The sequence below is a fragment of the Phyllobates terribilis genome, unplaced genomic scaffold (assembly GCF_046119375.1).
Source record: "Phyllobates terribilis strain yellow unplaced genomic scaffold, ASM4611937v1 Scaffold_3__8_contigs__length_932513732, whole genome shotgun sequence".
Classification (NCBI taxonomy): domain Eukaryota; kingdom Metazoa; phylum Chordata; class Amphibia; order Anura; family Dendrobatidae; genus Phyllobates; species Phyllobates terribilis.
Window position 1 is genome coordinate 539552942 of NW_027362763.1, and position 17169 is coordinate 539570110.

Below are 17169 nucleotides of genomic sequence, written 5' to 3' on the forward strand. Positions count from 1 at the left end.
AAATGTGTCCCTCTGTGAGAGAGGAGGGGTTTTCAGTTGAGGGTCACCTGTCGCTACAGATGGGCAGAAAGACATAAGGAACCACCCTGGACCCATGACAGCACCCTTCCTGCCGTGTCCAGAGACCTTTGATGAAAGTGTGGTATATTCACTTTTATTCCTTTTAATTTTACTGTATCGTATTACTGCTTCCTTACTGTATTTGTCTGACTACTGTATATATATATATCTTGTAACCGCTTGTATATATTGTACCTAGCATCGCTCTTTTGAGTAAATAAATATATAAAATTTATAAGCTCGCTTTACATTATTCTAAACCCGGAACTCACGGAAGTTGTGAGGAAGGATCAGGGGCATGTGGCTCCGATCGGTTTGTGACAGGGAACATGGGAAGGAAGATACATAATATATTGGGTAACGGACTAGTGGGGGTTGGGGGAAACAAGGGAAGGGGGAAGAAGTTGAATCGACAAATGTTGATAATTATAAAAATGGCAAGTATAAAAAGATGACAATGATAACAAAAAAAAGAAAAATATAACAGTTCGAGAGAATTCTGCAGTGTCGTAAATGGTTACAATGTTTATAATACAGATATTATGGTTTACAAGGGACAAGAGAGACATAGGGAAATTTAGCTGTCCAGATATCCCATTTCTTTGAAAATTTAGGCACCTTCTTATTAATAATGGCGAATCTATATTCGTAAGTTCTGTGTTGGTTCATTTTTCAATCAAGTCTTCTAGTGAGGGGATGTTTGATTTTTTTCCAGTTAAATGCCAGGGTGTTTTTGCAGACTAAAAATAAATGAATTAGAATAGATCTTTCAGAAAAACTGAGGGATTCTAAACCTATGGATTATAAAGCTACTTGAGGAGAAAGAATAATGGGTTTGTCCAAAAGGGCGTTTACTAGTGTTGAGCCACCCCCGTAGTGTTCGGGTTCGGTTCGGTTCGTCGAACACCGGGATGTTCGAGGAACTGTTCGTCGAACTGTTCGTCGAACACCTTAGAACACCGTCGAACACCGTTAAAACCAATGGCAGGCAAACAAAAACACATAGAAACACATAGAAAACACCTGCAAAGGTGTCCAAAAGCTGACAAACTGCTCAGAAGACACTCTCTTTAAAAAAGCCGGCCGGCAAATTCAGCAGCGGCATACACCGGTACCCGACAATTTAGACAAGAAGGAATAGAGCATCACACATAGATTAGATAGATAGAAACATGTCAGTCACACATATAAGAAGCACAGTGACAGTGTTGGTTACTGCACTTGTCATTTAGTGTAAAGGATTTATTAAAAAAAATATTAGTGTTTTCATGCACCGTCTCTTTAAAAAAGCCGGCCGGCAATTCAGCATCTGTACCCGACAATTTAGAACAGAAAGAATAGAGCTTCACACATAGATTAGATAGATAGAAACATGTCAGTCACATATATAATAAGTACAGTGACAGTGTTGCTTACTGTACTTGTCATTTAGTGTAAAGGATTTATTTAAAAAAATAATAGTGTTTTCATGCACTGTCTCTTTAAAAAAGCCGGCCGGCAATTCAGCAGCGGTACCCGACAATTTAGAACAGAAAGATAGAGCTTCACACATAGATTAGATAGATAGAAACATGTCAGTCACATATATATGAAGTACAGTGATAGTGTTGGTTACTGTACTTGTCATTTAGTATTAAAATAAAGGATTTATTATTAAAAAAATTGGCGTGGGGTTCCCCTTAATTTTAGGCTCTAGCGGAGGTTAAGCAGACGGCTGGGGCAGATGTTTGAAGCCTGGGAAGGGGGTAATACCCACGGAGCTTCCCAGGCTACTAATATCAGCCCCCAGCTGAATACATAGCCTTTACTAGCTATTAAAATGGGGGACCCCCCCAAAAAAATGACGTGGGGTCCCCCCTAATGTAATAGCTAGCAAAGGCTAGGCAGACAGCTGGGGGCTGATATTAATAGCCCAGGAAGGGAGCCATGAATATTGGCCCCCTCCCAGGCTAGAAACACCAGCCGTCAGCCGCCCCAGAAATGGCGCATTCATAGGATGCGCCAATTCTGGCACTTAGCCTCGCTCTTCCACGCTGCCCTGGTGCGGTGGCAGGGGGTAATAGGGTTGGGGTTGATGTCAGCTTATAATGCCAGCTGACATCAAGCCCAGGTTAGTAATGGAGAGGCGTCTATAAGACACCCCCATTACTAACCCCATAGTCAAAGTTAAAAAAAACACAAACACCCAGAATAAAGTCCTTTAATTGAAATAAAGACACAATCCTTTATTGTTCTAAATTAAACCATACTTACCATCACGCCCATTCCAGCTGAAGCCAACGATCTCCTGCAATAAAAGAAAAATAATAAAGCAACCTCATCCTTACCTTTCCATGGTTCCCACGACAGCTTCAGCTCTGCTACATCGAGATGACAGGCTGGACCGCAGCAGAACGCTGCCATCCAGCCTGTCATCCCGCAGACACTGAGAAGCGCAGGCTTGCTTGCGCTGCTCAGCGTCTCTCTGTGACGACATCCAGATGAGCCGAGTTCATGTCCAATGAACTCGGCTCACCTCATGCACGTCACTGACAGCGTGGGAAAATTCTCACGCTGAAGCGCTGATTGCAGGAGAATTTTCCCACGCTGTCAGTGACGTGCAGGAGGTGAGCTGAGTTCATTGGACATGAGCTCACCTCATGCACATCACTGACAGCGTGGGAGAATTCTCCTGCACTCAGCACTTCAGCGTGAGAATTTTCCCACGCTGTCAGTGACGTGCATGAGGTGAGCCGAGTTCATTGGACATGACCTCGGCTCATCTGGATGCCGTCACAGCGAGACAGTGAGGAGCGCAAGCATGCCTGCGCTTCTCAGTGTCTGCGGGATGACAGACTGGATGGCAGCGTTCTGCTGCGGTCCAGCCAGTCATCTCGATGTAGCAGAGCTGAAGCTGTCGTGGGAACCATGGAAAGGTAAGGATGAGGTTGGTTTATTATTTTTCTTTTATTGCAGGAGATCGTTGGCTTCAGCTGGAATGGGTGTGATGGTAAGTATGGTTTAATTTAGAACAATAAAGAATTGTGTCTTTTTTTCAATTAAAGGACTTTATTCTGGGTGTTGTGTTTTTTTTAAATACTTTACTAGAAATTCATGGCGGTCATGTCTAATACTGGCGTGACCCCATGAATTTTGGGCTTGGGGCCAGCTGATAATACCAAGCTGGCCCTAACCCCTTTATTACCCAGTGAGCCACCGCACCAGGGCCCTGGATGAGTTGGGTACAGCGCCAGAAGATGGCGCTTCTATGAACGCGCCATTTTCCGGGGTGGCTGCGGACTGCAATTTGTAGCGGGGGGGGGCCCAGAAAGCTTGGGCCTCCCTGCGCTGCAGATTCCAGCCCCCAGCTGCCTAGTTGTACCTGGCTGGACACAAAAATAGGGCGAAGCCCCACGTACTTTTTTTTTAATTATTTCATGAAATTCATGAAATAATTAAGAAAAAAAGGCCTTCCCTATATTGTTGTGTCCGGCCAGGTACAAATAGGCAGCTGGTGGTTGGGGGCAGCCCGTTCCTGCCTGCTGTACCTGGCTGGACACAAATATAGTGCGAAGCCCCACTTCAATTTTTTTTAATTATTTCATGAAATTCATGAAATAATTAAGAAAAAAAGGGCTTCCCTATATTGTTGTGTCCGGCCAGGTACAAATAGGCAGCTGGTGGATGGGGGCAGCCCGTTCCTGCCTGCTGTACCTGGCTGGACACAAATATAGTGCGAAGCCCCACTTCAATTTTTTTAAATTATTTCAGGAAATTCATGAAATAATTTAAAAAAAATTGACGTGGGGCTTCGCACTATATTTGTGTCCAGCCAGGTACAGCAGGCAGGAACGGGCTGCCCCCAACCACCAGCTGCCTATTTGTACCTGGCCGGACACAACAATATAGGGAAGCCCTTTTTTTCTTAATTATTTCATGAAATAATTTAAAGAAAATTGACGTGGGGCTTCGCCCTGTTTTTGTGTCCAGCCAGGTACAACTAGGCAGCTGGGGGCTGGAATCCGCAGCGCAGGGAGGCCCAAGCTTTCTGGGCCACCCCCGCTGCAAATTGCAGTCCGCAGCCACCCCGGAAAATGGCGCGTTCATAGAAGCGCCATCTTCTGGCGCTGTACCCAACTCATCCAGGGCCCTGATGCGGTGGCTCACTGGGTAATAAAGGGGTTAAGGCCAGCTTGGCATTATCAGCTGGCCCTAAGCCCGAAATTCATGGGGTCACGCCAATATTAGACATGACCACCATGAATTTCTAGTAAAGTATTTAAAAAAAACACAACACCCAGAAAAAAGTCCTTTAATTGAAATAAACACACAATTCTTTATTGTTCTAAATTAAACCATACTTACCATCACGCCCATTCCAGCTGAAGCCAACGATCTCCTGAAATAAAAGAAAAATAATAAAGCAACATCATCCTTACATTTCCATGGTTCCCATGACAGCTTCAGCTCTGCTACATCGAGATGACAGGCTGGACCGCAGCAGAACGCTGCCATCCAGTCTGTCATCCCGCAGACACTGAGAAGCGCAGGCTTGCTTGCGCTCCACAGTGTCTCTCTGTGAGGGCATCCAGATGAGCCGAGTTAATGTCCAATGAACTCGGCTCACCTCATGCACGTCACTGACAGCGTGGGAAAATTCTCCTGCACTCAGCGCTTCAGCGTGGGAGAATTCTCACACTGAAGCGCTGAGTGCAGGAGAATTCTCCCACGCTGTCAGTGACGTGCAGGAGGTGAGCTGAGTTCATTGGACATGAGCTCACCTTATGCACGTCACTGACAGCGTGGGAAAATTCTCCTGCACTCAGCGCTTCAGCGTGGGAGAATTCTCACGCTGAAGCGCTGAGTGCAGGAGAATTCTCCCACGCTGTCAGTGACGTGCAGGAGGTGAGCTGAGTTCATTGGAGCACAGAGCGAGGCTAAGTGCCAGAATTGGCGCATCCTATGAATGCGCCATTTCTGGGGCGGCTGACGGCTGGTGTTTCTAGCCTGGGAGGGGGCCAATATTCATGGCTCCCTTCCTGGGCTATTAATATCAGCCCCCAGCTGTCTGCCTAGCCTTTGCTAGCTATTAAATTAGGGGGGACCCCACGTCATTTTTTTGGGGGGGTCCCCCATTTTAATAGCTAGTAAAGGCTATGTATTCAGCTGGGGGCTGATATTAGTAGCCTGGGAAGCTCCGTGGGTATTACCCCCTTCCCAGGCTTCAAACATCTGCCCCAGCCGTCTGCTTAACCTCCGCTAGAGCCTAAAATTAAGGGGAACCCCACGCCAATTTTTTTTATAATAAATCCTTTATTTTAATACTAAATGACAAGTACAGTAACCAACACTATCACTGTACTTCATATATATGTGACTGACATGTTTCTATCTATCTAATCTATGTGTGAAGCTCTATTCTGTCTGTTATAAATTGTCGGGTACCGCTGCTGAATTGCCGGCCGGCTTTTTTAAAGAGACGGTGCATGAAAACACTATTATTTTTTTTGATAAATCCTTTACGCTAAATGACAAGTACAGTAAGCAACACTGTCACTGTACTTCGTATATATGTGGCTGACATGTTTCTATCTATCTAATCTATGTGTGAAGCTCTATTCTGTCTATTATAAATTGTCGGGTACCGCTGCTGAATTGCCGGCCGGCTTTTTTAAAGAGACGGTGCATGAAAACACTATTATTTTTTTTGATAAATCCTTTACGCTAAATGACAAGTACAGTAAGCAGCACTTTCACTGTACTTCGTATATATGTGGCTGACATGTTTATATCTATCTAATCTATGTGTGAAGCTCTATTCTTTCGGTTCTAAATTGTCGGGTACCGGTGTATGCCGCTGCTGAATTGCCGGCTTTTCATGTTTCACTGTTGGCACTGTTCCCATCGATTTGGGCAATCACTGTAATGCCACAACCACCATGGCTGTGGCATTACAGTGAGTGGCAGACAATCCCTGCATGATTGGTGCTCTAAATAGCGCCAGACATGCAGGACACGCTTTTGGTGCACGAACAGTTATCGAACATAACCTCGAACAGCCGAATTTTTTGCAAATCGTTCGGGTTCGTCGAACAACTCGAACACCGCCCAAAACAGCTCGAATTTGAGATTGGCGAACAGTTCTAGTCGAACACCGCTCATCTCTAGCGTTTACCAAAACGGATATCTGAGCCTACAGGTTGTGAATTTTAGGGCAGCTCCAAAAGAGATGTATACGGTCTCCTCTAAGCCCACAGTTTCTCCAACACAGAGGAGAGTTGTTTGATTTTATGTGGTGAAGCCTGATGGGAGTGTAGTACCACCTCGAGATAAGCTTGAAATATGCTTCTTGAAGGGGCATTGAAATATTTGAAGCTTGTGTATAGGATATCGCGTTTTCCCATTGGTCACTGTGAAAGGTACTTTTCAAATCCGTTTCCCAACGTGACATGTAGTGTTTTTTTTTTAATGATAGATCATTATTGAATCCGTTATAAATGTAGCGTAGACTCCAAAAAATTTTATGAGACGGATTACAAATGAGGTTTGCCGAGGTCTCTGAAATTAAAAGTTTACCTGAAATAAATTTAAGTGTAATTTCTTTTATATAGGAGTAATGAAAGAAATCAGATGAAGATAGGTTGAATTTAGTTTTAATGGATTTAAAGGGTATAATATTAGGACCCTCATATAGATCTCTTAGTTTTCTTAGACCTCTATTTTCCCAGTGGTCTGGGATCGAGGAGTTATATAGAGAGGCTACGAATGATAGTGAAAAATTTTTGACGATTATAAACTTGTCTAGGTTAGGATCTTTGGAAAGATTTTTTTCCCTCTGCTTTGCAAGTTTTTTCCAGGCCCAAATGGTCGCATGGAATATAGGGTGAGTTGGGTCATGTATATTTTTTTGGAAAAGGTGTTTGAATAGCAGATCACGAGGAGGAGAATTATTGTTCAGGGATGTTTCCAGAATAATCCAAGCTGATGGGTTTGTTGAATTGAACCAGTTAGTGCTTTGTTTTATGAGGTTCGCTATAGTATGCAGAGATGTTGGGTAAGCTGAGTCCGCCGTTAATTTTGTTTTTATAAAGGATATTAGTGGAGATTCTGGCTCTTTTATTGCCCCAGATGTAGGAGTTTATTTGATTTTGAATTTTTTGGATAAATGTGTGGGGAATGATTAAAGGGAGGTTACGGAAAATATAGAGAATTTTGGGTAGAATGAACATTTTAGCCATGAGTACTTTGCCCCACAATGAGAGATCACGTTTGCCAAAATTTATTAATTCTTTGTGAATGATGTCGTTGATGAATTCTAGGTTGGAAGAAATAATAGAATTAATGTTTTTGCAGATAGTGATCCCTAGATAAGTTATGCTTTTTTTAGCCCAACTGAAAGATGTGTTTAGTTTTAGTACATTTTTTGAAAGTTGGTCTAAATTGAAATGGAGTAGCTTTGATTTCTCGTTGATAATTTTGAAGTAGGGAATTAGTGAAAATGAATCAAGTGATTCCGAAACTTCCCTCACAGAATTTATTGGGTCTAGTAATGTTAACATTACGTCGTCTGCAAAAAGGCTTATTTTAAATTGGCGGGAAGGGGTAGGGATTCCCTTGATTTTGGGTTTTTCTCTAATTTTTTGGGCTAATGGTTCCATGGCCAGAGCAAAGAGTAGGGGGGATAGAGGGCAGCCCTGTCTAGTGCCATTTGAGATGGGGATTGAGTTGGATAGTTGATTATTCACATAGATTTTAGCTTGGGGATTGGAGTAGAGGGCCATAATTGAGGAAATAAAGTGATTACTAAAGCCGAATTTGATAAGTGACTGTTTTAAATATTCCCAATTTAATCTATCAAAGGCCTTTTCGGCGTCTAACGCTAATAAAGTAGCTGGGAGTTTCGAGGTATTGATTATATTTATGATATTTATTAGTCTTCTAGTACCGTCAGTAGCTTGTCTGCCACCAACGAAGCCGATTTGATCGTCGTTGATAAGCTGAGGGAGAATATCAGATAGACGGTTAGCTAGGATCTTTGAATATATTTTAATGTCTGTATTTATTAGCGAAATGGGCCTATAATTTTTGATGTTGTCTTTGTCTCCTTTCGATTTAGGGATTAGGATGATGGTTGCTTCTAACATCTCTGGTGGAAAAGATCCCAGAGTCGATGCAGAGTTGAAAATTTTGGTGAGGTAGGGGGAAAGATATTGATTAAAGACCTTATAATATTCATTGATGAACCCGTCTGGTCCCGGTGCCTTAAAAGATTTCAGTTGCTTAATAGTGTTTATTGTTTCTAGAGTATTAAAAGGCCGGTTTAGTAGTTCGAGATCCAAAGGGTTCAATTTTGGGAGTTTAATAGATGAAAGGAAATTGTTGATTATTTCAGTGCCTGGTTGAGAGACTGAAGGGTCTAGGTTGATATTGTATAGCTTTTTGTAGAAAGTTGCAAATTGATTGGTGATGTCTTTGGGAAGATGGTAAGTTACACCATTTTCTGCCTTGATTTTGTCAATCCTATTGATAAGTCTTCTTTGTTTAATATGACGGGCCATAAAACGGGTGGGTTTATTCAATGCCGCGTATTGATTACATTTTGAATTTTTGATGGCTGAGTCAAAAGAAGAAAAGGTCTCTGATCTCAGTTCCAATCTTAAGTCTAATAATTCCCTTTGGAGAGGGAGATGGAAGATTAATTTGTACTGATTCCTTTTCTCTAATTAAGTTTTGGAGTTTATTTATTTTTGACCTGCTTTCTTTCTTTTGTAAAGATGAGATTTGCATTATTATTCCGCGAAGGACGGCTTTGTGGGCACACCAGCTTGTAAATGGATTGGTTAAATCAGGGGTGTCATTCTCTTTAAAGTAATTGATGATGGCTTTTTCGATTATAGTTTTGTTTTTTGGGGTGTGAAAGAGGGAAGAGTTTCATTTCCACAAAAACTTATCTCTTAGGAGAGGGCCTAGGGATAATTTGCCTATAACGGGGGCATGATCCGAAATAGATTTGTAATTTATGGAAATATTGGTAAATTTGGATAGTGAGAAAACATCCGACAGGATTAAATCAATCCTAGACGCTGATTGGTGGGCGTCAGAAAAGTGAGAGTATTCCTTAGATGTCGTATTTAAACATCTAAATACGTCAAAAAGTTCTTTTTTTGATAGCCAGTTGTTCAGAGTAGCATATAAATGGCGATTGGGGGAGGAGGAGTCAAGATGTCCGTCCGGTACTATGTTAAAGTCTCCTAGGAGAACTAGCTCACCCTTTCTAACCTTTTCCACCTTATCCAAAATTTTATTCAAAAAAGCTATTTGTTTTTTATTAGGGGCGTATACATTTGCAATAGTGCATTCGTGGTTATTGAGTTTACATACCAGGATATGATACCTCCCTTTTGGGTCCTTATATTCCTCTGTTAGTTCAAATGGGGTAGAGTTTTTGATGATTGTTGCTACGGACGGATTCAAAAATGTGGAGATAGTTTTTGTGACTAAATTTGGGGTGCTTCCCTTCGGCAAATCTGGTTTCCTGAATGCAGGCAATATCCGCCTTGATGTGATTTAACTTTTTCCAAAGAGTAAATCTTTTATTGGGGCTATTCAGGCCCCTAACATTGTAGGTGACAATCTTGATAGACATTATTGGGGTAAGTAAATGAGGTGTTACAAGAAGAGTAGAAGACCGATTTGATTCAACAAACCTTTAAATCAGTTCAAATAAACTGGAGTACTGGACAAATGTGCACAACCTGTATTAAGTTTAGAGGTATATCACAAGTACTTTAACCAATATAAAACAGAGTATAGAGTGTAAAATAGTTATAAAAGCTCTGTATTTCTCTCTAACAAAGGACAAGACAAAATCTTCCTGAAGGAACCTTCACCGATAAGGTTCTCTTTCCGTTTTGGGGGAAAAACAATTGTGGTGCAAGACCGTGAAGGCTATACATATAGAAGAACAAGAAAATACAGTTTTGGACATATTATGTTAATAGAAATGAACAACATGGATCAAAATGAGCATATTAAAGAAGTCAGATAACTCAACTGTTATGCAATTAGCAAATATTATTGTGTATATTGTCATTATATACCTTATAAAATTTAACTTTAAAAAGGTATGTGAGAGTAGAAGGAGGAGGCCCTGAATAGAAGACCTGTTATTATTCAACGTTTAGGCAATTTTGTTTCCCTGTGTTGGTTATGTTTTAAGGAGGCAATAAATTTGAGACCTTCTTCTGGGGCAGATAAGCGGATTGTTTTCCCCTTAAAAAGTACTAGAAGCCTCACAGGGAATCCCCACCTATATTGGATGCCCATGTCTCTTAAGGTATTTGTGGTTTCTTTGAATGCTCTTCTTGCATCCATGGTCTCCTTTGAGAAGTCTGCGAAAATTTTTAGTTGTGAATAAGGATCAGGACATTTTTTCTTTTCTCTTATGAAATTCAGTATTTTTTCTTTGGTACTGAAGAAATGCACTCTCATTATCGTAACTCTGGGAAGGTCCGAAGAGATGGACGCTGGACGGGATAGTCGGTGAATTCTGTCAATAATGAGTTCCTGCTCTTTAAGGATGGGATAGCCTGTTTAAATAGGTTTTTAGCATATGCAAAGAGGTTAGGAGGTGGTATGCTCTCTGGGATGCCCCTAATTTTTAAATTATTTCTCCGATTCCTGTCCTCTAGGTCTGCGACTTTCAGTTTAAGTCTTTTGAGTTCTGTTTTAATGTCCTGGTTTTCGGAGGTGAGAGTTTTGGTTCTCTCTTCAACTACACTAAGTCTCTTAGCGTTATCCTCAAGTTTGTGACCGAAAGCATCCAGGGTAGATTGAATTGTTTCCACTTGTTTTTTGAAGAAGAGCTTTATATTCTGATCTATTGTTTTGGTCAGGTTATCTAGGTATGACCCAATGTCCCTGATCTCAGAGGTCTGGGGAATAGATTGTTTTGATGCTATGTTCAGCTCTGAATCATGGGATGGGGGAGACAAATCTTTTTTGAGGCATGTCCTTTCAGGACTCGGGTTAGGGGATGAGTCTAGAAATTCGTCCTCTGAGTCCTCTGAGAGAAATATATTTTTATTACCCCAGTCCCCTGGTTCTCTTCTTTAAGAGGAGATAGAGAGATCCATTTCTTCCTCTCCCTTTTTGGTTATTGGGGTGTTAGGGACGAGCGCAAGATTTTTGTTTCTCTGAGGTTTTGGTGGTCTCACTTTTAGTAGGTTTGTTAGACGGATATATTAGAATTTTTTGAGTTTGGGTTGTCCTCCGCTCTTTTAAGGGGTGACCTAGATTTAGTGGGACTGATGAGGTTGGGATAATCCTCCGAGGGGCTAGAGTAAGAATGACAGTGGAACGCTTTATCTTTTGAGGTTTTTATTTTAGTGGCAGATTCAGAGGACTTTTGTGAAGCAGCAAGGGAGTTCCTTGTGGAGTTTAATTTTTAAGGAGTGGAATATAGTGAAGCTGAGCAATACTCTGGGATTGAACTATAACCACAGCTCACTAGCGTCCTCAGCTAAGTTTATGTTAGTCGTTAAGAGATAAGTAGGACCATATTAGTAAGAAAACAATTAGAGGTATTTGAGATGTGATTCATACAATCAAAGAGTCTAGGGAGCAATGTATTGTACAACACATACAATGCAACTATGCTTTCTGAGTTATGAAGTGCCTGAAAAGAAAATGGTACAGGTTAACAGCATAGACATTTATGATAAGCACTTAGTTGCAAATAGGAAGTGCAGGAAATACAGGTAATGACTTTCATTTACTAGTTATAGGAGAGGAGTTACATATGAGTACGGTGAATCTCTCCTTCACTATTATCAGTTGTGAGTTATTGTGTTACAGTTCTTCCTAATGGAAAAGCCAGTGAGGAAAAGCTTTCAGCAGTAGATAGTCCCGTCTCCCGTGGTGGGAACTCAAAGTTTTGTTAGCTTATAATCCAGGAGATAGATCAGGGTATAATCAGCCTCCTACCCTGAACCAAAGTTGGTCACAGCCAGAGAGGGCAGGTGAAGCGCAGAGAAACTCTCACACAGGAGTGCAAAATATACTGTCAATTTGTGCAAGAACAGGTGGCTGAGCTTTGCAGTATAGGCTGTCAGTTGCGGGGCTCAGTGGAGTTGTTGTCCCAAAGGAGGTCTTAACTAACCGACGGGACCTCACTGTGCTCTAACTTCTCTCCAAGGGAAGGTGGTAATTGAGAAGGTACAGTTTTTATTGGATGGGTGCCAACCTTCTCCTGAGTTGCTTTCCTCCACTACCCTTGCGTGATGGACAGCTGCGTCTAGTCTTTGGTGCCTCCCAAAGGTGTGAGGGAGACTTTTATTTGCAGATCTCCCTGCTAATTAGAGAGCAGGGCAGAGAGTCCTGAGTGGCCCACGTCGGGCTATATTAAGACACAACGTAGAGCGGTGGCAGAGGTAAGCAGTGCTCCTGTGCGCAGCTTATTAACTTTCCCCGTTAAAGTACCTGGGTCACGTCTGTATTATAGTGGGTGCCGCGTTCCCCCACTGACACCGGGTCTCTGTGTCTTTTACAGGGCCTGCTGGTGTTAAGTTGCTGGAGCTGGCCTGGCCCGCAGTCACCGTCAGTTCACTACAGCAGGAGGATGGGGAGGATCGCACGATGCTGCAGCAGGAGAGGGAGGATTGCGTACACGCGACAAGCCACCTCCAGGACCCAGCTGAGCCACCACACAGACACACGGTAGGGGCTTGTTAATGTTTCAGTAGCCCAACTGACCTTGTTGGGAAGCTTGTGGGTTGTGCCTGGTCTCCTTCTCCAGTGTCTGCGTGCCGTTTCAAAGCTTTAGAAGTCCGCGCTCCTCCGCAAGTAGTGCAGGTTAGTTGTTTCACGGGTCCTTGGGTCTACGGGTTTTCAGGGAGCTGCGGTCCCCCCACTTTAGGAGAAGTCTTGTCCTCGGTCACAAATAAGTGTGAAGGGAGTATATAGTCCAAAGGTCCGGTGACACAGAGTTTTTTTTATAAGAATGCAGAGGCCTGCAGGCCTGCAAGCCTGTGTCGCAGCTCACGGAGCGGAGGGGAGCTCAGAGCAACCCCCCGCCAGCTCTCTCACGAAGTTTCTCCTGACCTCTTGGGATCGGATATGTCTTCTTGGTCTCAAATTGATCTTGAAGAGATAAGGAATGTGTCCATATAGAGTTTAATGGAAAATTCTTCTTATAATGCTTATAAGGTTGCTTTTAAAGGGTAAGCCTGTACGGAGCTCAGGATTATGCTTCCTGCATGTCCTGTGCCTTGGCCACGCCCCCTTTTAATTAATTTGAAACTTTTCGAAAACTTGCAAAATTTGTTGCATATGTCCTCCAGTTTACCGGGAGTGATTTTATGTATGGCAGAGATTTTTGGGACATTTTTTACAACATTTTATGATGAAATGTGTGACTTTGCACTAAAAAGTTCTAAAAATGTCAAAGAAAAAAATAAAAACTATGTTTTACTTTGCGCAAAATTCATGAACCACATGAACCACTTTGAAGAATTTGGCACAAAAACCGGCAACAAATACAACAAGACAAAAAAGAAAACTGACTTAAAGAAAAAGGCGAATGATGAATGGGGCCCTACATATTTATCTGATGTAGATATAACTCATTTTCATTCTACATTGTAGAAGTCCAGCTCATGGGGCTACATAAATAGATATTCGGCTGATCGTTTGGCCAACAGCTATCTCTCTCGACTTCTCCATATACACAAGCGCTCGTTCTGCCAAGCACTCATGTGTTCTCTACAAAAAAAAATTGGCAAACTCATCTAGTGGCCACTTATCTTGCCGAAAATAAGAGGATCAGCAGTCACTAATCGGACATGTTGGATTTTTCTCTCCTCCAGCATCATGTGTCAGATTTGAGGTACACATATACATTTCACAAAATCAAGGTGACCATTGATCGGTAGCCAGTAAAGTTTTATATTGTATATAATTTCACCACATCTTTATTTATTCAAAACACTAATATATTCCCCAGCATAGCCTTTATGGGCTTAATAGTAATGTTGTAGGAAGGCGTTGCCTACTGGTGGACACACACAGATGAGGGCTCCTGTGCAAAACAATATATAGGCCCTTTGCAGCCCAATAGCACATCATAACGCACAATTCCACCTGTTTCCACCTTATCTTTTGTGCCCTGCTGCGTCTGCACAGGCTGTAACAATGATATGTCTACTCCTGGCATTGCCTATAATCTGGTAAAGTAAATGATCAGAGAGATTAAGGTTTTTGCCTGGTAAAATGATAGTGATGAAAGGTCAACAATTACATGACCAGACAACCCCTTTAAAATCTAACCTGTTGTACAGAAAAGTATACTATGTAGTATTTGGAGCATTTATGTAATGTTACTATGTGTGGTGACGTATAGATGGTTTACTAGTTTCAAAATTAGCAATTATTTGATGTCATCAATATCACATGACTGGACAAACCCAGCACCTCACCAATCAGCTGTTATAAGCTCCAGTTGAGTACTGCACATCCACTCTTATTTAGGAGAATTACATCCGTCCGACGTATGGAGCAACCGATCCTAAGGATAGGTCATCAATATCATTTACTGGATAACACCTTAAGGGGAATCTGTCAGTATGATCAACCCTCCTAAACCGTCTATATGGGCATGCATGTCATAAAAATTTAAATAAAATGATACCTTGAAATCGACAACTTTCTTAATATGTAAATCATTTGTTAAGACTATGGGCTGGAGATAGATCTCCTAAGAATCTGCCTCGAGAGCTTATTTGAAATGCAAGGGGCGATACCAATATGAGACATATAATGACTAACAGTTTTCTATCCTGATTTCACACGGATAACGCCCCTTTTAATGTAAAATAAGCTCTGGAGGCAGATACTCTCATGCCCATACAGATGGCTTAGTGAAGATGATCATACTGAAAGATTCCTTTTAATCTCTGGGATCATTTATTTTACCAGGTGATTGTCAGCCCCAATAGCCCATAAAGGCCATGCTGGTGAGTGTATGAGTGTTTTAGATAACCAAGAGTTGTCGTGAAATTAGATGTACTATAAAATATGCTTAGCTAGTTAAAACTATATATATTTTTTAGCATAGCGGCAGGAGTAGAGAACAGAAGGAAGCTATATGATAAAGCTAACATACTTGAGATATTGTTTGTGAAATTTACACTTTGTAACTAGAAACATAAATACCATGTGCTATGGTGGCCATATTTTACAAGTGCAGATGTCTTCTGTCTATGTTCTATGTAAATAATTGTCACATTTCTTTCCCTACAGCCTTTTTCTTCCCCCAGACGGATACCTTGACTGCAGTTTAATTTAGATGAAACACTGTCCGGTAAATCACAGATAAATAAATGTTTGAATGATATTGACTACCCATGAAATTTGAGCCTTGTTATATTCTACTTTTATTTCTTTTACCTCTCTGTATTCACAGAAAGGCCTACTTTATTTTCTGAAATTTCAATCCTGAAACTGTGCATGTTATTTGTTTCTTTTATACCTGATAAGCATGATTGTATATGGCAAACATAAAATGTAAAATATAAATGGAGTTATACATAATTCAGCATGCACATATTTAATGCATGAGGTGTATATTTAATGAGTTTAAAATTATTTATATAATTGCTTTTTTGATGGCATGTATTTCATATCCTGTCTTCTAGGTAAATCATTCTGTAATACTCTTTAACAGTTTCATCTAGGAATACGTATATCAAAAAGGCTACATAGTTGGAGAGAATAGACCGCTTTGATAGAAAAAGATATTTTAGTTGCAATCTAATTTCCAGATGAATGAAGAATTTCTTATAAGTAGCTCACATCTCAGAGCCTACTCATCCTGCCGGCAAATGGAAAAATAGAGGAGCCCTCTGCACTCCAGAACCAATAGGCTAAAATTCAATTTCCACTACTGATTAATGCTATATTTGCACTAATATTAGGTTTGCTCTGGCCAGTGTTTTATAGCTAGTCATTCTTGGCTTTTTTATTTATTTATTTTCTTTACTGCAGTTCTCAAAGATTCGATTTCAAGAACAAACCAGCCAGCGAGGAATAATAACAGCAATAATAACAGTATAGAGAAACAAAGGTGAACTTTGGAAGTACGGGCTCTACTGTGAGCAAACAGATATCACTGTGTGTTTGGAGTCACTGGGAAAAACAAACCTAGACAAATGTGACAACTAAAATTTGCAGCTTTATTATTAATATTGTGATTACATAATTTATCATGGAGAAGGTTGTTTGAATTTAGCAGTTTTGCTGAGCTTAAAAGCCATGCTGTTGCTGTAATTTATAACCATTTGCCTTACAAAAGAATTTCAGATCTTCATACTTCAATTTTTGCTATATTTTATATGCTATTTATAGTCAAGAATATAGATGTCTTTGGTAAAGGACTATTTGTCTCACAAGATTCTGTACGTTAACCTATATAGTGCCACTGTGAAGTATACTGAAGATATATCAGCAGAGCCCTAAAGCAACGCATTGCAATTACAGCAGAAAGTGTTTCTGTATAGCCACATCTGTTTTACACCATTGTATTTCTTTACCTAATAGCATCAAAACCTTTTGTTTCCAAGGAATGTTAAAACTGTAAAAGCAGGTTGCTATTTCGGATGTGCATTTCACTTGTGTGCACTGGCGGACACAGACAAAAAAGGACCCATGTGCATGAACAATATATGGGCCCTTTGCAGCCCAAGAGCTCCTAAAAATGCAAAATTGCACCTGCTTTGGAGGTAGAGATGGGTTCCCTCACCTCTTGGGACCCTGTGCGGCTGCACAAGTTGCACCAATGATATATCCGCCGCTGAGCCTGTGAATACACCTTAGTTCATTGATACAGATCTACTTTGGACTACTGAAATCAATGGAAAATTGTAGTGATGAGTGAACACGCTTGCCACTGCTCGGTACTCACCCGAACATCACTGTGCTCGATGAGCTCAGCGCTCGGCGAGTATTTCCGGGTTGTCGGGCGGGAACTCGGGTCCACTCCCTGCATGTTTGGCACTCTATAGAGAGCCAATGAACATGCAGGGATTGCCTGCCAGGAACTGTAATGCCATAGCCATGTTGGTTATGGGCATTACA

The 17169-nt window shown here is 41.3% G+C and overlaps 1 long non-coding RNA gene across 1 annotated transcript in view; it reads left to right on the plus strand.

The window, feature by feature from the left end:
* The window catches only part of LOC141258229 (uncharacterized), a 52787-nt gene extending 35907 nt beyond the window's left edge, over positions 1-16880 (plus strand). The window contains exons 2-4 of the long non-coding RNA XR_012318244.1: positions 12590-12756; positions 15337-15397; positions 16081-16880. This is a non-coding gene — a long non-coding RNA (uncharacterized lncRNA). The remainder of the gene's footprint in view (positions 1-12589; positions 12757-15336; positions 15398-16080) is intronic.
* The last annotated feature ends 289 nt before the right edge of the window (positions 16881-17169 follow it).